Here is a 21,869-nt window from a genome sequence, read left to right on the forward strand (position 1 = left end):
AAGACCCTGAATCCCAATAGCAATCAATGAACAATGCTAAAATTTATATGAAACCCCAAAACACCCCAAATAACCAAAGCAATCTTGAGAAAGAACAAAGCTGCAGGCATCACAAGCCCTGATTCCAAACTATATTACAAAGTTATAGAAATCATAACAGTATGGTAATGGCATAAAAACAGACACAGAGGGACACCTAGGTGGCTCAGTCGGTTAAGTGTCTGCCTTCGGCTTGGGTCATGATCCCAGGGCCCTGGGATGGAGTCCAACATTGGGTTCCTTGCTCAGCAGGGAGCCTGCTTCTCCCTCTGCCTGCCACTCCCCCTGCTTGTGCTCTCTCTCTCTGACAAATAAATAAAACAAAATCTTAAAAAAAAGACACATAGATGAACAGAACAAAGAACCCAGAAATAAACCCACATATACACAGTCAATGGTCAATTAATCTACAACAAAGGAACCAAGAATATACAAAGGGGAAAAGAGGCTCTTCAGTAAATGGTGCTGGGAAAACTGGACAGCCACATGCAAAAACATAAAACTAGACTACTATCTTACAACACTCACAAAAATTAACTTGAAATGTATTAAAGACTTAAATGTAAGGCCTGAAACCATAAAATTCCCAGCCTACCATTACTGAAAATCTTTGGCCATAGGCTGGCCTTTATGGGGATTTGCTGACCAGGTTTTCATTACCTTGAATGACAAGAACAACTCAAGCTGTGATTTTGGTTGAAATGGTCCTAGGTTCTTTGGTATAAGTAAATGCAAATCGTCTCTATAGAAAGGTAGCTTTACTCTAAGCCACCAGGACTCTCCAAATAATTTTGCAAGGGCAATGAGAAAGATAACCAAGAATACAAGGGAAACAAAGCATCAGGGGAAAAAAGCCTACATAAATGAAAAACAACAGCAAGAGACCATTAAGACTTTAAATATTAGAATTATTAGATACAAATTATAAAACTATGCTGACTACATTTAAAAGTAAATGAATGGCATGCTTAAAAATGATGAGGTAACTGGGTGATGGGCATTAAGGGGAGCATGTGATGTGTTGAGTACTGGGTGTTATATGCAACTAATCAATCATTGAACACTACATCAAAAACTAATGATGCACTATATGTTGGCTAGTTGAATTGAAATAAATATAAAAAATAATACAATATACAATAACACATATAACACAATATATAACATATAATACATATGATACATATAACACAATATATTATATATAATACATATAATACCTATAATATATAATATATATTATATATACTATATATATAATACAATATATATAATATACAATACATATACAATATACAAATAATACAATAATACAATACTGTATTGTACACAGGAGATCTGCTATGCTAAGAAAGTAGAGTATTTATTTAAAGATTTTATTTATTTGTCAGAAAGAGAGCACAAGCAGGGGAAGCTGCAGGCAGAGGGAAAAGCAGGCTCCCCGCTGAGCAAGCAGCCTGATGTGGGGCTTGATCCCAGGACCTTGGGATCATGACCTGAGGCGAAGGCAGATGCTTAACTGACTGAGCCACCCAGGCATCCTGCTAAGAGAGTAGATCTTAAGTGTTCTCAACCACAAAAGAAAACTATCTAGGGTGATGGATATGTTAATTAACTTGGCTGTGGTAATCATTTCACAACGTAGGAGTATATTAAATCTTCATGTTGTATTCTTTAAAAAGTAAATTTTAAACACTACATCAAAAACTAATGATGTACTATACAGTGGCTAACTGGACATAAAAAAAAAAAAAAAAAAAAAAAACCTCTGCCTTTGGCTCAGGTCATGATCCCAGAGTCCTGGGATGGAGCCCCACATTGGGCTCCCTGCTCAGCAGGGAGTCTGCTTCTCCCTCTCCTTCTGCCCCTCCCCCTGCTAGTGCTTTCTCTCTAAATAAATAAATAAAATCTTTTAAAAAATAAAAAAGTAAATTTTTAAAAACTATGATTTTCCCAGGTTTCAGTATCAAAAAACAAAACAAAAACTATGATTTGCCATTAAGAAATTATTGCAATGGAGGGGTTCCTGGATGGCTCAGTCGGTTGAGCCCCCAACTCTTGATTTCAGCTCAGGTCATGATGTCAGGGTCATGAGATCAATCCCTGCATCAGGCTCCCTGCTCAGCGGGGAGTCTGCTTGAGATTATTTCTCTCTCCCTCTGCCCCTCCCCCCTACTCTCACACTCTCTCTAATAAATAAATCTTTAAAAAATTATTGTGATGTATAATACACTCCAGAAAAATTGTTTAGAAGCTAATGTGTATACACAGACATACAATCTGACCTTAGTGAAACAAATATTCATAACTGAAACAACGGCCATAAATGAGTAATCATTATATTCTTGTGCTATGGGCTAAATACTTGGGTCCCTTCAAAGTTCATATGTTTAAATCCTAATCCTAATTTGATGGTATTTAGAGGTAGAGCCTTTGGGAGGTAATTAGGTCTTGGGGGTGAAACTCATGAATGCGATTAGTGTCCTTACTAGAAAAGACATAAGAGAAATGATCTCTCTCCCCACCATGTGAGGAGGTAACCATCTGCAAATCAGGAACAAGATCCTCACCAGACAACTGAATCTGTCAGCACCTTCATCTAGGTCTTCCCAGGCTTCAGAACTGTGAAATGTTAGTCATTTAAGTCACCCAGTTTATGGGATTCTGCTACAGCAGTCAGAATTGACCTGAACATCTTTAAAAAGCAGCAACTAATTACTTACAGGAAGTAAGATACAAATAAATGAAATTGTGCTATGCTTTCTTAGAGATACAGATAAAAAATCTATGCACAAAGCAATGCAAATGAAGAAATGTTTGCCAAATCCTTTGGGAAAATGACAAATTTCTAAGCAACGAGGTTATGACCAATTCATTCATAATACTATTATTTTTTTAAGATTTATTTATTTAAGAGAGAGAGGGGGGTGCATGGGTGGCTCAGGATCAAGCCCCGCATCAGGCCCCTTGCTCGGCAGGGAGCCTACTTCTCCCTCTCCCTTGCCACATCCCCTAGCTTGTGCTCCCTCTCTCACTCCCCCTCTGTCAAATAAATAAATAAAATCTTTAAAAAAAGAGAGAGGGGCACCTGTGTGGCTCAGTCGTTAAGCGTCTGCCTTCAGCTCAGGTCATGATCCCAGGGTCCTGGGATCAAGCCCCACATCGGGCTCCCTGCTCAGTGGGAAGCCTGCTTCTCCCTCTCCCATTCCCCTGCTTGTGTTCCCTCTCTTGCTGTGTCTCTGTCAAATAAATAAATAAAATCTTAAAAAAATAAAAATAAAAAAAGAGAGCGAAATCTGGGGGAGGGGCAAAGGGAGAGGGAGAGGATCTCAGACTCCCTGCTGAGCGCAGAGCATGACATGGGGCTCCATCTCACCACCCCGAGACCCAACCTGAGCTGAAACCAAGAGTCAGATGCTTAAATGACTGAGCCACCCAGGTGCCCCCACATAATACTACTATTAAGGCATTAGTAACATTTTTTTCTCTTTTGGTGGTGCATAAATGTTGCATTTTTTTTTTAAGGATTCCTTTTTTTTTTTTAAGATTTCATTCATTTATTTGAGAGAGAGAATGAGAGAGAGCATGAGAGGGGGGGAGGGTCAGAGGGAGAAGCAGGCTCCCCGCCGAGCAGGGAGCCTGATGTGGGACTCGATCCCGGGACTCCAGGATCATGACCTGAGCCAAAGGCAGTTGCTCAACCGACTGAGCCACCCAGGCGCCCTAAATGTTGCATGTTTCAATTGATGGTATTTTAGATTTATAAAAATGGTACTTGAAGAGATCAACAAAATTTCCAGAACTGATCAAAGACACCAATTCATATAATCAAGAAGCCAAAAATTCCCAAGCAGTATAAATAAAAAGAAATCCACACTTAAAGACATCACATGATTATTTAAATCTAAAAGGAAAGAGCAAGACCTTAAAAGCAACCACAGTGGAAGGGAAAAAAAAGGAAGTTACCTTCAAAAGAAGGTCAGATGCCAGGTTTGTGAAGTAGAAAGTTCAAGAGTGTTACAATGGCAACTCTCCCCGGATTGATTCAAATATTCAACACAATCCCTACCAAAACTTCAGCAGCCTTTTGACAGAAATTGTAAGATAATCCTAAAATTTATGTAGAATTGCAAATTACATAAAATTGCAAAATTTGTATAGAATTCATAGAGAGGGATGCCTGGATGTCTCAGTTGGTCTGTCCCTCTGCCTACTTCTCCCTCTCCCTCTGCCTGCCACTCTGCCTGCTTGTGCTCCCTCTCTCTCAAATAACTAAATAAAATCTCAGAAAAAAAATAAGTTTTAGCTCTAACATTTAGCTCTATTTTTTTTAAAGATTTTATTTATTCATTTGAGAGAGATACAGAGACAGAGACAGAGACAGCACAGCAGGAGGAGCAGCAGAGGGAGAGGGAGAAGCAGACTCCCCACTAAGCTGGGAGCCTGATATGAGGCTCGATCCCAGGACCTGGAGATCATGACCTGAGCCGAAGGCAGACACGCAACCATCTGAGCCACCCAGGTGCCCTGCCCTGTGCTCTGATCTATTTTCTGTTAATTTCCGTATATAGTATGAGATAAAGGTCTAACTTCATCTTTTGGCATATAGATTATCTAGTTTTCCTAGCACCATTCATTAAAAAGGCTATCCTTTCCCTCTGAATTTCCTTTACACCTTTGTTGAAAATCAGTTCACCCTAAGTATAAACATTTATTTCTGTACTCTCACTTCTATTCTAGTGATCTACATGTCTATCTTTTGCCAGTACCACATCATGTTGATAACAACTGAAGTAGTTTTATATTAAATTTTGAAACTGGAAAGTATAAGTTGTCCAGCTTTGCTTTTCTTTGTCAAAAGTGTTTTGGTATTCTCTATGAGTTTTTTTTTTTAAAGATTTTATTTATTTATTTGTCAGAAAGGAAAAGGGCACACGAGCAGGGGAAGCAGCAGGCTCCCTGCTGAGCAGGGAGCCCAATGTGTGGCTCAATCCCAGGACCCCGGGATCATGACTTGAGCCAAAGGCACACTCAACTGAGCCACGCAAGCGCCCCATAGAGCTAAAACTTTTAAAGGAAAACACAGCTAATTACCTTCAAGACGCTAGGTTAGGCAAAAATTTCTTAGATATAACACCAAAAAAATATGATAAACCAGACTTCACCAAAATTCAAGTCTTTTGTACTTCAAAAGACACCATTAAGAAAATTAAAAGACAAGGAACAGAGTGGGAGAAAATATTGCAAAATTTTATCTTATAAGGGACCTATATACAAAATAGTCAAAGAATCCTTTATATATGAGAAAACAAATAATCCAATCCAATCCAATGGGTAAAATTTTCAAAAATAAATTCCCATCAAAGAATATATACGAATGGTTAATAAGTATATAAAAAGATGTTCAATATCACTGGTTTAGAAAATGCAAATTAAAACTACAGTAAGAAGCAATTTCACACCCACTAGGTGGCTACGATAATTTTTTTTTAATAGATGATAATAGGGATGTCTGGCTGGCTCAGTTAGTAGAGATGCTCTTGATCTTGGGGTAATGAGTGTGAGCCCCATGTTGAGTAGAGATTACTTAAAAAAAAAAAAGAAAAAGAAAATAGATAACAAATGTTGGCTAGGATGTGGAGAAACAGGCACCCTCACACTACTGGTAGAAAAATAAAATGATGCAAACACTTTGGACAACAGTCTAGAAGTCTCTTGTAAAAAGTTAAAAACAAATTTGCCAAATGACTGGGCAATTCTACTCTTAGGTATCTACCCAAAAGAAATGAAAACATATGCAAAGATTTATACATGAATTCTTTTAGCAGCATTATTCATATTCATAGTCAAAATCTGAAAAAAACTAAATGTCCAACAACTGATGGAGAGACAAAATGTAGTATATCCATATAGTGTAATACTATTCATCAACAGAAAGAATAAATTACTAGTAATGCTTCAACATACATGAACCTCAAAAATATTACACTAAGTGAAAGAATGCAACTACAAGAAATCACATATTCTATGACTGATTTATATGAAATTTCCAGAAAAGGAAAATCTACAGAGACAGAAAAAAATGGACTAGTGTTGTCTGGGATAAGGTGGGAGGAATGAGGATTAATAGTTAATGGACATGAGGTTTCTTATTAGGCTGACAGAAATGTTCTAAAACTAATCAGTGGTGATGGCTACACAAAACTAAATTTACTAAAAAAAAAAATCACCAAATTATATACTTGAAATGGATGAATTACATGATAAAGTATGCCTCAAAGCTATATATACACATACATACATACATATACACATATATGAAAGTCAAATCAATAAATAACATCACAAAAACAACAATGAAAACCAGAAAACAGTGGAATGAGATCTTAAACATAATGACCAAAATTACTGCTAATCCTGAATTTTATACCCAGCAAAATATGGTTAAAGAATTAACAAACTAAAACAACTTTGTCAAAACAATAAAACAGAACGTGTCATCAGCAGATAGTCTCTAGAAGAAATGGTCAAGAATAAACTACTAGAAGCAGGAATGTATTCCAGATATAAGATCTAACATGGAAGAAGCAACAGCAAATACACTGCCAAATATGTATTTGTACACAAATATAAAGAACAGTAACATTAAAGTCTCAGGGATTAAAAAGTATACAAAGCACAATAACAATGTGTCAAGAGGGGAAGAAATGGGGTTAAAAAGTTGTGAAGTCTTTATATTATCCAAAAGGAGGTTAAACGTACTGATTAACTTTAGGCTACGATCATTATGTTATTATTTCTAGAACCAAAAAATGAACAGAAACAGACTGTAGAACTTCTAAGTTAGAGGAAAAATTGAAAAATTTTAAATTATCAATTGTATTACTCAGGAACATCCAGAGAAACAGAACTAAAACCAATAGAATGGATGTATGTGTTGATTCATGAAATTATGGAAGCTGACAAGTCCCAAGAGCTGCAGTCAGTAAACTGGAGACCCAGGAGAGAGCTGATGGTGTAGTTCCAATCCAAACCCACAGGCTTGAGAACCAGAAAAGCCAAAAGTCTATTTCTTGTCTGAAAGCCAGCTGGCTTAACACCCAGAAAAGCTAAATGTTTCAGTTCTATGCAGATCCTCAACAGGTTAGATGAGGCTCACCCATATTGGGAGGGCAATCTGTTTTACTCAGTCTACCAATTCAAATGTTAATCTCATCCAGAAACACCCTCATGGACATACTCAGAATGTTGGACCGAAGAATGTTTGACCAAGTAGCTGGGTACCCTTCTAGCCCAGTGAAGTAGACACATAAAATTAATCATGATATCAATCCAAAGAAAGCAAGAAGGGAGAGTAAAATGGAAAACACATGTCAAATAGAAGATGTAAAGTAAAACAGCAAAGTCTACCACTTTGTATCAGTAAATACATTAAGTGTAAATAAATTTAAGTTCCACTTGGAATCAGCTAGATGTCTAGGAGAAATAGATTAATTCAATCCACTCATTCACTAATATCTACTCTGTGTTATCTACTGTTTTAGGTACTTGGACATATCAATGAACAATCAGATTATAAAATAATAAATATTTTATATTCATTTTTGTCTATCTAGAATCTTTAAAAGACTGTGGTGATTTATAATTTAAAATATTTTTATATAACAGGTTAATTTAAAAATAAGAGCTTAGCAACTAAATGAACAAACACAGGACATAATTACATGAGGAACCACAGATGAGAAAATTACTAAAAGTGAGTATTATTATTAACCATGAGCTTATGAGCAACCAAGACAAAAAGGGAAATGATATATTTTAATCATTTGGCAAAGTTAAATACGCTATGAAAGACAGAAACCTTTATTAAATAAGCCCTAAATTACAATGAAAACTAACATGGACCCTTACATATTAAGGAATATATAATTATATAGGTTGTCTCAAAAGATCCAGTAGCCTTGCTAAGTTTCAAACAAAGACAAGCTGAGTAGGGTAAGAAAAAACTACTGGCTTCAGATTCAAACAGCATCTGAATAAAGTCTGAATCCTGTTCCATCACTTACTGCTTGTATAACCATGGGCAAGTCACTTAACCTCTCTGAACAAGGGTTTCCTGATCTCTGAACATGGGTTTCCTGATCTCTAAAACAGAACTATGACTGAAGGAATTAGACATTTCATAAAGTATCTAGCATAAATAAGTTCTTTACTTTAAAAGAATTTTTATTTATTATAATGGCACATAATCAATAAACATAAGGTCAATGTAAACTATGTGAACAATGACAGACTAGAGTTTCTACTTCTAGATTAAAGGACATGGTGCTTTTTTTTTATTACCATATAATTATTTTTAATGTCCAGCGTTTGTAATACAAGGCCAGAGCTCTCTCCCCAACTCAAGTTTATAGATTTTTGATTTGCTTGTGAGGCCAAAAGGGATATTTCTTCTTGTCTAATTTGGTTTCTGGGAGGATTTCATTCAGGTCCTCAATGATCATCTGATCAAATGGAATTATGTTCTTCATCTTCTCCAGCTTGTTCTTCATATTCCTCAAACCTGGCCTTTGAGAGAGACAAAAACTCAACATAACTTTTCACATCATCTTTTTATTCAGCATGTACCTGGACAGTATATTCATCCTCCAGCACAGGAAACTTCCGGGCATTAAACTTTTTCTCAAAGTCATCTACCAAGCCAGGCTTCACCACACTGGCTTTGTAGTAAGTCCAGTCGATAACAGGTAGATTCTCAGGGACAGCAGCCAATATGGAGGTTAGGGTCTTATTATGGGATTTCAGGGAGTTAAGAAGGCCCTTCTGGTTGTGGGGTATGATCTCCCCAAAAGCTACCCAATAAATGGTCTTTAGAGCAAGTTTTTGCCCAGCTATCTTGAGATCCTTCACCAACCCTGGTGGCCCAGCAGGACATAGTGCCTTAAAAATAGTCAATTCCACAGTACCAATGAACTAAAATATGAAAAATTTCCAAAACTGTTCTTGGAAATCTCTAAAAAACAATATCAAAGTAATATGAATTATTTAATTGAAGAGAAAGTTGACAATTTTAGACCTTGAGATAGAAGGTTTATGTAATAAAAGTTTACATAAGGCAAGCCAGTAAAATTGGGCTTTTATTAAATGGGTTTGTCTTTGGGTTAACCACCACTTTTTGTCTCTTTTCTAAGCATTAACAATAATCAGTATACATGAAAGTAGAGTCCATTTGTAGTTTTGCATGCTGTTCTTTTCCAATGCTAGCACTTAAAGAACATTCAATTAATAATTCTTAATAAGCAAATGGCTATCAGCTACTACCTCTGAAATTGAAAGTTTTCACTTTAAGGAAGTTGCCTAATATGTTCTGTGATGACAGTCTGATAGCTTCACCCCAGGCATTTTTGTGACTTACGACATAAATATTTTTTAAAAAGGCCAACTGTGATGTTTAATTTTATATGTCAACTTGGTTATACTTTATATAGTACCCAGTTATTTAACAAAACACGAATCCATGTGTTGTTATGAAAGTATTCTGTAGATGTTGCTACCATCTACCATCAGTTGACTTTAAAGAACAGACATTATCCTCAAAAATATGGGTGTGCCTCATCTCATAATTTGAAGGCTTTAAGAGCAAAACCTGATGGTTGTGGACAAGAAGATATTCTGCCTCCAGCCTGCAGAATTATCTCCTAGGTTTCCAGCCTGCCCTGCAGAATTTAGACTTGCCAGTCCGCACAAGTGGGTGAGCCACTTTCTTAAAATAGATCATAAATACACATGTGTATATGTATAATACTATATGTATCTTATTGGTTCTGTCTCTCTAGGGAACCCTGACTGATCCACCAACAAAAGTGAATGATGTTTTTGAGGCTTTAAAGTACTAAGAAGACACCAAAAGTAGAACACACCAAATGATACTATATATTGCTTTCAACCTTTAGTTTTAACTAAAACAAAAGGCTTTTTCTTTGATACCAATCCTAGATTACAGATCCCAACCAACATATATCCCATTTAACATTCATGTCCTTTGAGCCTTTTTGCATAATAACATAGAGATTTCTCAGAATCAAAACTATGTATCATTAAATCCAATTAAAAAGGGATTCTAAAACAGAATTCTTTAAAGATTATCCATAACATCAACAACATAGACAACTGAAATCATATAGAATGTACTTATGCCATATTAGTAATAAAAACTAAGAGAGCATAATTGTGTACTCCATACCTATAAATCTGTAGTTCCACCTGTTAGCATATGCCTAAGGAAGAGAAATAGCTTATCAAATCCAGGCAAATGAAGGATTTAACCAAAAACACCCAATACTATTTACTTATTTATCTTTAAAGATCTTATTTTTAAGTAATCTCTACACCCAACACGGGGCTCGAACTCACAATCCTGAGATCAAGAGTTGCATGCTCTATCAACTGAGCCAGCCAGGTGCACCTCCAAAACTATTTAAAAACTCACTTTATATCACCAAAATAGAAAATATCATTTTTAGCATTAAAACTAGAATAGGTATACCAATGTAATGTTGATATTGAGAAATGCAGTATATTTATGTAACCTGAGACCGTGGACCATGTTACAAAAGTGCTCATTTTATTGTCATGTATATTTTGCAGGGTAAGGGAAGGGGAATAAATATCAAGTGTTAAAGTATAAACTGTGGAACACAAGCCTTTGGCTGATTTTATTTATCCTGGACATTTTAACCCCTTTATACACTTACTGAGAAAGACAAATACCAGAAATTCCTTCTTGAATATTTTCCTTCAGTTTTTCCATAATCTCCAGATACTCCCATTCCCTCTCACAATGATTATCCTAATGCTAAACTGTTCAAAGGAAGCAATTAAGGGAAGCAATCAGGTTGTACATCACAAAATGGAGACAATCTAGCAATTTCTTTTATTTAAACACAAAAAAAAATGATCAAAAAATTCAGTACATTTCTGTGGCCTGAAAACCTATTTTTTGTCTCCTCCTTTCTACCCTCATCTTCTTCTATTCCCAAGTCCTATTGCCCGGTCACAGCAACAAAAGCCCATTTTATCATATATTGTCACCTCAATCCGTGTGAAGAAATAATGCTGCTCCAAATGTACAGCTATGTCGAAGAAGTAAAAAGCATCAAGCCAGCCTGGAAAATGGCAGCATTTTATGACCCCAGTTTTAGTTTATGGTCATTTCACAAAATCTACTGAAGTTATAAAAGACTTAAAAGTTTTTTCTGTAATTAATAAATTGATCCTCTGTCTCTCCATTTCTAATTCCTTAATTCCAATTCTACCAGGATGGTTTATATTGCTAAAAATATCTATGGAGGATTAATCTTTTAGTCATAATTTTTAAAATGGATGTAATAATTGATTATATATATATAAATCACTGCCTAATCAGAAATAAAATTTTAATCCCATAAAAGATGTTTAATAGCAATTTTATAGTTAAAATAATTAATGGTTAGGGGATTAAAAATTAAATTTTAAGGTGGCTAAAGCATAAATTCAAAAACTTTAGACAATTTTAAAGAGAACAAAACATTAAAAAGCTTATAATTGTGTTTCTAAAATTATGTGTAATTACACATTGCTATCCTACATTTTCATATAAATTAATATAGATGGATATCATTCAAAAAAATTTTGTAAAACATTTTTAAAGACAATGGAAGGACAATAAAACAATTTTTACAACTGAATAGCCATAAAACAATTTTTAGTTATAATATAAAGAAATCTTATTCATAAAAGAAAACAAAGAAAGTAAGTTGAAGGCACTAGAATGCTGAAATACTAATTACTCTCCTTTTACATAGGGAAAAAGTATGGCAGTACAATTCTGTGACTGTTATATACGCAAAGCTTCCACTAACTTTGATGATTTTGTCTTCATAAGAAACAAAGAATTGCTTTTACCTATGTAAAAAATTACATATGTAATTTTTTTTATTAGTAAGAGGACCTCATAACACTGTTAAACAAATGGGGGGCTCTACATTCCCGTGCCTGACAATTTTCAACAAAGGAACTTCACTTTTGCTAAGACAATGACTAAAATCTGTGCAAGATTCTCAAATTTTGAATATATCACATTAAGGAACACCCATTTTATTTTCAATTGCTTGAGTTGCTTGATATTGGGTTGGGATGGGATTAAAGCAAATGCAGTTGTACTACAGGAATTTTCTGCCACTCAACTGCCAGTGAAGTAATGCATAAAGAATTATTATTAAGTCAAAAGAGAAGAGAATGCATTTGAAAGCAGAATTTACCCCCCTGATTAAGTTTTACGAATGGAAAGATCAAGATTCAGGTCACTATGGACCCTTTTCCCAACTCAGAAAGAGACTCTCTTTATTAATAACCATTATTAAAGTATGCATCATGGCCTCATTACAAATTAGGTATTTAGGAAAAATTGCATTTCCTTCAAAGAAAAATGTTAAAAACGTACAATTCCTTCATCACTCATTTTTAAATACTAAGGAAAGATATGCAACTGTTTTTGTAACCTAGGCTCAAGCAACTGCCCAAGAAGCCTACAGAACTGATATCAATAGGAGTTTTATGCCTAACGGAAAATCAGTCTACAGATTTATCTTAATCTCAAAAATAATGTCATCACTGAGATACAAAAGTAGGGATTACACTGTGTTGTTAAAACGTTAGCAACTGCACTTCATTTTTTGAAAAGGCAATATAGTTTTCTTAAAATAGAGTTGATTATATCTCTTATCACTTTTATAAGAATTTGATATATCACAAAGCATAAGAGTTACAGCATGTGCCAACTATCAACCAGAAAAAATGAACCTGATTCATAATTCACTTTAAGAATGTCTAGTTAGTCAATCAAATGATTTGTAATCATGAAGAATGCCAGAAATGTAGTGAATAATGAGCTAGTGTAAAATCCCTGGATTTTTTTAGTATTATTTCATTATGTGACTTTTATTGCCATTTTTGATCACTGTTTCTCAGCAGCACACATATTTACTTACAAGTTTCTGACTATTAAAGAGGCTTAAAGGATATACAACTTGAATGACCAGAGTATTTAATGTCTTCCTACAAAATTAAAAGTCTTACTGTTTAGAGCTTGAGCAAAGAAATTTCATTCCGTTCAAACCCCTTGACACTTCCCTAATAATATAAATTATTTAGTGACTATGCTATTTCAACATAGCAAATTTTAATTCAGTATATTTTCTTAAGTTGTTTCTATATAGCCTAAAACAAAGAAACTCGCTTAACAGAATATAGTTAATATCAGAAGCTTAAGCTTCCTTTTACTATCTTCATAGTATAATATTTCCTTAGTTAAAACTAATGTAAGCTGATGGTCAAAGAACATTTGACCTCAAATAAACAAAATATAAACCAACTTGAAATCTGGCATATTACTAAAGCAGTAATATCATACATTAGTGTTTTTCTTTTTTTAAGATTTTATTTATTTATTTGTCAGAGAGAAAGCACAAGCCGGAGAACTGGCAGGCAGAGCAGGGCAGAAGGAGAAGCAGGCTCCCTCCCGACCAAGGAGCCCGACACAGGACCTAATCCCAGGACCCTGGGATCACGACCTGAGCCGAAGGCAGAAGCTTAATAGACTGAGCCACCCAGGTGTCCCCATTAGTGTTTTTCTAAATGTAGAACTACTAACCTATGTTAGAATTTGTCATTCTGATAATACTGGCCATTATAACCTTTTTAATCAGGATTCCATAACATAAGAGTTACAGTTGCAAAGGAAATGGAACTTTAAATGTAATAATAAGTAGGTTCATTCCTTGATGTATTTTTCCTTATTTTTCAAGCAGAAGGGTCCTTTTCCAACTTTAAACTGATTATAACACCAAAGCACATGTGGATCTCCTTAAAGGAAGTGACAGTCTTTAAGTCAAGACCTATATTATTAAAATATATTATTCATGAAAAAATTCAACTATTGAAATTTCGTGGATAAATTTTCAATAAATGGTTAGTTGCTCAAGATAACAAAACTCCAGACATACACTATACTGCTGTATAAGAAGCTAGTATGACTACTGTCAGACCTCAGGAAAGATACTGTTTTTAACACTGAATATTCCCTGATGAGTGTAGTAGCACTCCACCTTAGAAGGCATGTTATCACCATTATCATACCAACTGTGAGGATAACGTTTTCTTTCCTTTATAGTTTAACCATTTGTTTATTCATCCATTTAACAAATGCTTATTAAGCATCTATATGTACCAGGTATTGTGCTAAAAACTGGGGACATAAAAATGAATTAGACACATAGCCTTTGTACTTGCCATTAAGAAATCTACAGTCTATCTACAGTCTAGTTAGAAAAAGACATATAAATATTATAAGTGCAATAAAATATAAAGGTATATAAATATAAAATATAAGGTTCTAGAATAGAAGTATGCACTAGAAAGGCTCAAAGAAGATAAGGTTCAATGATAGAGGTCAGTAGTTAAAAACGCCTTAAAGAGAAACAAACCTGAATCTTGAATGAAAAGTTGGTACTCAATAGGAACAGAGAAAAGATCATAATGGTAAGAAGAAAAGTATTAATGAAGACAAAAGTGCTGAATACCTAATTATGATAGGATAACTACAAGGTATTCAGGGTTTTTTTGGGGGGGTAAGATTTAATTATTTATTTTAGAGAGAGAAAGAGAGAGAGCAAGCATGAGGGGGGGTGTGGGAGAGGGAGAGAGAGAATCTCAAGCAGACTCCCTTCTGAGTGTGGAATACCAGCCCCGATCTCACAACCCTGAGATCATGACCTGAGCCAAAATCAAGAGTCAGCCGCTTAAAGAACTGAGCTATCCAAGTGCCCCCAAGCTATTCATTTTAACTGAGGCAGACATGTAAGGAGTACACAAGACACTGGTTGGTAAGGAAGCGGACTGCTGGAGGTAAGCTTGAAGCAATATGCAATGGCCCACTAACAAAAGACCTTGCACGGATGCTAAAGACAACACAATCTGCATCCTGAAGTCCTTCAATGGCTTCTGTCTGTAAAAACAAAAAAGAAAAAAAAAGAAAAAAAATCCATAATGTCTACACAATTTATACATTTGTCTTTCCTCAACAATGGTCAAACTAACACTTCACACTTTATTACAAATCTGTTAGAGAACTAATATCATCATTTTAGCCTCCCTGTTTTATATGCATATGTAAATAATCCCCCAGAACAAGGGTCTCAGCCTCTAGCAAACTAAAATATTAAACAGCAATTCTACCACCTGAAGAGTGGGGCAGACACTAAAGATACACCAAGTTTTCCCAAGGAAGCATCCTGCAGCACATACACACAACATTAAGTATACGTAATATACTGACGGACTGTCAAAAGTTATGTCCACATAGGGGCGCCTGGGTGGTGCAGTGGGATGAGCGCCCGACTCTTGGTTTTAGCTCAGATTGTGATCTCAGGGTTGTGAGATAAAGCCCCATGTGGAGCTCTACCTTTAGCACGGAGTTGGCTTGAGACTATCTCTGCCCTGCCCTGCCCCAGCGAGCGTGTGTTCTATCTCTAACATTAATCAATAAATCTTTTTTTTAAATGTTATGTTCACATAAAGTCACAAAAGCAAATGTTTCAGTCAGATACATTTTGGTGTACCTCAGTCAGTAGTACAAAATCACTGTTAACTAGGCTGACTGCCTCAAAAGTGAAGGAGCCCATTCTCCTTGTAAATGTAAACCTTTCATACAGCTTAACACCACACTTATAAACAGGAGCTTTGAACAGAAGTTCTGAGGTCACATGGTTGAAATCCTGGGTCAGTCACTGGTCAGTGCAAATTATTAAACTGAGTTTAGTTTCCTTGTCTATAAACCTGGGATAATCATTCCTACCCCACATAACTGTTACAAAGACATAACAAGATATAAAAAGCACTCAGAATAGAGCTGAGCAAATTATTAATTTTAACTAATTTTACCAATTCTAATTAATAACAATTATATATAATAATTATAAGTATTAATTATTTAACAAGTAGTATTTATCATAATAACTACAATATAAATTATTCTAGTTAAGACAAACTCAAGTTTAGACACTAAATAACTTTGACTTGCACTATAATGTTCAATTTCCAAAGTCTAATCCAGCTGAAAATGTTTGAGGTAGGCTTAATGTGAAAATAATAATACTGAGACAAATCATCTTAAAATAATGTTTTCAAGAAACAAGATTTTTAAAAACACACTGAGTTATGGGGTGCTTGGGTGGATCAGTTGGTTAAGCGTCTGCCTTTGACTCAGGTCATGATCCCAGAGTCCCAGGATCAAGCCCCGCATTGGGCTCCCTGCTCAGTGGGGAGTCTGCTTCTTCCTCTGTCCCTCCCCCTGCTTGTGCTCTCTCACACTCTCTCTCTCTCAAATAAATAAAATCCTTAAAAAAAAAAAAAACCCACACTGAGTTATACTTAATAATTACTTATAAGGCATGGGAAGGGAAAGCCCAATCTTACTACAGAAATATTTGAGTCTTTTTGAGGAAAAAAAAATTGTACAATCACTTTTTCATTGAATATAGTGCCATCTTAATTCCTTTTTTTTATTTCATGGCCTCTTACAAACCATTTAGTATAGATGGTAAGGCTGGTTATAATGGAACATCATACCTGCAAAGATCCTCTCCCTACAGTTAGACCTTTCTTTTGAAGTCAGTGAGCATCAGCCCCACCAGTCTTTGACTTTGGGATTTGTTTATGCCTCAAAAGAAGAAAAATTAAAAGATAATGATAACATTTAAAAAAGAGGATTACCAATAAAGCAAAACTGTAAAAGAAAATGGACTTCGACAACCTGATAATGCAGATAATTCAAGTGAAAACAACTTGAATAAAGAGAGCCAAAGCAACATCAGCAACTGTATCAAGTTACTTATATATAATGTTATACAAACACACACACATATATATATACACATATTTCATGGTTAGGTAGGGCTGGGTCAAGTCACAAATGTAATGAGTAAAGTAAAATGAAGTGATGATTAATAAATATGCACTAAATGATACTGAACTGAACTACGGATTGCTATTAGATACCCTACTACTTCTTGTAATAATATTACACATGTATAGTCATCCACTGTATCTCTGGGACAGCAAGCCTGTGGCAAGCATTAACACTGGCTACCATTTCAAAGACCAAATAATGTATTTGAAAACAGAAGAGTATCTTTACATTGACACTGTAGTTATATATGAAATTTCCTAAAATTCATAATATATTTTAAAATAAATATGTAACATGTGATTCTGATCTAGCCAATATTCAAATAAAAGTCATGAATTATAACTTAGCTAGCATGTATTATATGGAAATAATAACAGAGGTGAGAAAGAATAACTAAATTGGGGTGTGTGGCTGGCTCACTTGGGAGAGCATGTGACTCTTGACCTCGGGGTCATGAGTTCGAGCCCCACACTGGGTGTAGTGATCACTTAAAAATAAATAAACATTTAAAAGAGAGGAAGGGAGAGACCCAAACTACTTTTAGGTATATTCATAAATACCAAATTATTACTTTCATCTCTTTTCATTGTCAGGTTGATTTCTGTGTGAATCTTTACACTCAAATAATAAAGCATAACAGCTCAACATCCCATAAAACAAAGTTCAAACCAAACTGTTGTTTGATAACCCTGAAAACATCAAATAACACTAGCATGATCTTCCCTGTGTGAAGATGACACTAACTCACCTTCAACAGAGATGAGCTTCAAGTTGTTTTTCCACAATGGAGATGAACTTGTTCATCTGGCCAACTCTCTTGCCAAAGCTCCCTGATGAACAACATCTTATATCTGCAAGATGAGTGTTACCAGTGGTCACAGAAAATAACAAAATAAAATTGTTAATATACAAATGAAACCTATGCCTTAGTCCGAAATCACCTTATTTTAATGAACTAAAAATAAGGTCAAGGAAATATATAAATGTTATAATACTTACAAAACTGTACATATATTTACTCCGATACATCACTATATTCTATATATCACTGACGTAAAAATACAAATAAAGCCTGACCTCTATCCTTAAGTAAAACTATTCTCAGCTATCTTACCTAAAAAACAAAGATTGCTTCTGACATATAAAATCAAAAGTGTATAATGAAAATGCTCAAAACATGAAAGCATGCCAACTTTATATCCCTCATCAACAGTAGCAATAACTGAGGAAATTAAGGAATATTTTTGTTAATGTTAGCAACATTCTCAATAACATTAAATACAGCATGACTACAGCCAAAATTACTTTGACATTTCCCAGAATTCTGAAAAATACTTCTATTTTTTATGAAAAAAATACTTTCGTTACTAGCTACAGTGTTTATTCATGTTAATACAGACAGAGGGTTGTAATTAAACATTCCTGATACGGAATTTTATCGATTGCCAGTTGAATCTGGTTAAACATTACCTGAAGACACAGTTTTTAAGTAGAAGTAAAGTTGATGTTATGTGCCTCTTTATCATTTAAGAGAATAAAAATTAGATTAATATCTATTAAAAATCAGTAAGGAACTATTTACAACTAGATACAATTCAAACCAAATCACAATGCTAAGTATCTATGATGAGTAAGGCACTCACTATTCAGGGGTTCTGTGAGCAGGTATAAGAATAACAAGGCATTACCAACAATCTCAAAGAAATCACAGTATCAGTTTAATTGAAACATTCCACTTCCAGTTCTACATAATTGTTTACAATAAGAAACAGTTAAATTCTAACCTAGCCTCTGCTAGAACAGGAAGGATGAAGTAGAAAAGCATAGCATCATACCAGAGCATGGTAGCTACCACAGGGATGAGGCCCTGGGGCTCCTCTTTCAAGGGAATATAAAGAAGTTCCAATAGAAACGTTGAGAACATCTGCTACAACCCATGATGTAGGCCCACTGCCACCTGTAAACAAATAAACTTTGTTAATTTAAAGGCTCTATACAAATGTTTCCAGTCACAATCCTGGGGTTATTCTTCTTAACAACTCTTCACTATATTTCTTACCATAATTCCCTAACAACTCACCAAAATTGGAAGTCCTCCATTAGGCTGCAAACTCTTAAAGGTCCTCTTCATTTTAGTTTCCCAATTCCAAAATGCCCAGCAGAATAACTTACAAATTGTAAATGCTTAGTAACTGTTTGATAAGTTGAAATGAACTAGTCAACTTACTCCCTTACCTTCACTCCAAAAATTATCACTTATTCTAGCTATATTCACTATTACTGGCAGGACAGTATTAGATGAAAAGACAAGATTATTTATTCAGCAAACATTTTCCTCAAACATCTACTAGGTACCATGCTAAGTGCTAGAGATACTAGTATAAATAACACATGATCCTTGCCCATTCATAACTCAGTCTATTAAGAAAGATAAAGACGCTGGAATATGATTATACATTAGAAAAAATTAAGAATTATTAATTTTTTAAGTGTGCTCATAGTATTGTGATTATGTAAGAGAACATAAGATTATGTTCTTATTGGGAGATGTGTGTTATAATATTTATGGATGAAGTAGCACAAGATCTGTACCTTACTTTCAAGTGGATCAAACTAAATCTGTGTGTGTGTGTATATATGTAAATATACATATACATACATATTTATAACTGTTGACTCTAAATGGTGGAAATATGGGTGTTCATGTTACTTTCTCTGGTATTTAAATTTTTCACAATAAAAGTGTAGACAAAAAAAAAGAAATAAAGACAGTGTACTCTGAAAACTATAAAACACTGATGAAAGTAATTGAAGATGACACAAAGAAATGGAAAGACATTCTATGCTCATGGATTGGAAGAAATAAATATTGCTAAATGTCTGTATTACTCAAAGCAATCTACACATTTAATGCAATCCCTATCAAAATACCACCAGCATTTTTTACCGAGCTCAAACAAATATTCCTAAAATTTGTACAGAACCACAAAAGACCCCAGATAGCCAAAGCAATCTTCAAAAAGAAAAGCCAAGTTGGAGGCATCACAATTCAAGTCATATTACAAAGCTGTAGTGATCAAGACACTTTGGTACTGGCACAAAAACAGACACATTGATCAATGGATCAGAACAGAGAACCCAGAAATGGACCCTCAACTCTATGATAAACTAATCTTCAACAAAACAGAAAAGAATATTCAATGGGAAAAAGTCTCTTCAACAAATGGTTGGACAACAACATGCAGAAGAATGAAACTGGACCACTTTCATACACCATACACAAAAATAAATTCAAAATGGATTAAAGACCTAAATGTGAGACAGGAAACCATCAAAATCCTATAGAACACAGGCAGCAACCTCTTTGACATTGGCTGTAGCAACTTCTTACTACATACATCTCCTGAGGCAAGGGAAACAAAAGCAAAAGTGAACTATTGGGACTTCATTAAGATTAAAAAAACACTCCTGCACAGTGAAGAAAACAACCAACAGAACAAAAAGGCAACCTTTGGAATGGGAGAAGATATTTGCAAATGACATATCTGATAAAGGGTTAGTACCAAAATCTATAAAGAACTTATCAAACTCAGGGTGCCTGGGTGGCTCAGTTGGTTAAGCATCTGCCTTCGGCTCATGTTATGATCTCAGGATCCTGGGATCAAGCCCCACTTTCGGCTCCCTGCTCAGAGCAGGGAGTCTGCTTCTCCCTCTGCCTGCCACACCGCCTGCTTGTACGCTCTCTCTCTGTCAAATAAATAAATAAAATCTTAAAAGAAAAAAAGAAAGAACTTATCAAATTCAATACCCAAAGAACAAATAATCCAGTTAAGAAATGGGTAGAAGACATAAACAGACATTTCTCCAAAGAAGACATACAGATGGCTAACAGACACATGAAAGGATGCTCAACATCACTCATCATCAGGGAAATACAAATCAAAACTACAGAGACACCACCTCACACCTGTGAGAATGGCTAAAATGAACAACATAGGAAATAAAAGACACTGGCAAGGATGCAGAAAGGGGAACTGTCTTACATTGTTGGTGGGAATACAAACTGGTGCAGCCACTCTGGAAAACAGTATGGAGGTTCCTCAAAAAGTTAAAAATAGAACTACCCTACAACCCAACAATTGCATTACTAGGTATTTACCCAAAGGATATAAAAATACTGATTTGAAGAAGCAAATCTACCCCAATGTTTACAGCAGCATTATCAACAACAGCCAGATTATGGAAAGAGCCCAACTGTCCACTGACTGATAAATGGATAAAAAAGTTGTGGCATATGTATGCAATGGAGTATTACTTAGCCATCAAAAAGAATGAAATCTTACCATTTGCAACAATGTGGATGGAGATAGAATGTATTATGCTAAGTAAAATAAGTCAGAGAAAGACAAATACAGTATGATTTTCCTCATGTGGAATTTAAGAAATGAAACAGATGAAGATAAGGGGGGAAAAAGAGAGGCAAACCATAAAACAGACTCTTAACCATAAAGAATAAACAGAGTTGCTGGAGGGAAGGTGGGTAGGGGATGAATTAGATGGGTGATGGGAATTAAGGAGGGTACTTGTTGTGATGAGTGCTCGGTGTTATAGGTAAGTGATGAATCACCAAATTCTACTCCTGAAACTAATATTACACTCTATGTTAACAACTAGAATTTAAATAAACTTAAAAAAAAAAGAAAGATAAAGATGGAAATTAGTCACTAGCATACCCTGTAATCAATTTATAGCAAGTTTTCCAGAAAGTTCTACAGGTAGTAAAAGAAAGGGAAAACTGGCTTAGAATAAACGCTTTAGAGAGGAA

General features: G+C 35.0%; 1 long non-coding RNA gene across 10 annotated transcripts in view; it reads right to left on the bottom strand.

The window, feature by feature from the left end:
* The window catches only part of LOC112819670 (uncharacterized), a 151,532-nt gene that overhangs the window by 103,828 nt on the left and 25,835 nt on the right, over positions 1–21,869 (bottom strand). For 8 of the 10 annotated variants that reach the window (XR_012376818.1, XR_012376824.1, XR_012376817.1 and 5 more), the window contains 2 exons: positions 18,880–19,001; positions 17,793–17,895 (listed from right to left, as the gene is read on the bottom strand). This is a non-coding gene — a long non-coding RNA (uncharacterized lncRNA). Of the gene's footprint in view, positions 1–7,589; positions 8,608–10,282; positions 10,317–17,792; positions 17,896–18,879; positions 19,002–21,869 lie in introns of those variants that run through there. The other 2 variants (XR_012376828.1, XR_003206948.2) reach the window with 2 other exon arrangements.

Source organism: Callorhinus ursinus, unplaced genomic scaffold (genome assembly GCF_003265705.2).
Source record: "Callorhinus ursinus isolate GAN/ISIS: 27379988/994484 unplaced genomic scaffold, GSC_fseal_2.0 scaffold3, whole genome shotgun sequence".
NCBI lineage: Eukaryota > Metazoa > Chordata > Mammalia > Carnivora > Otariidae > Callorhinus > Callorhinus ursinus.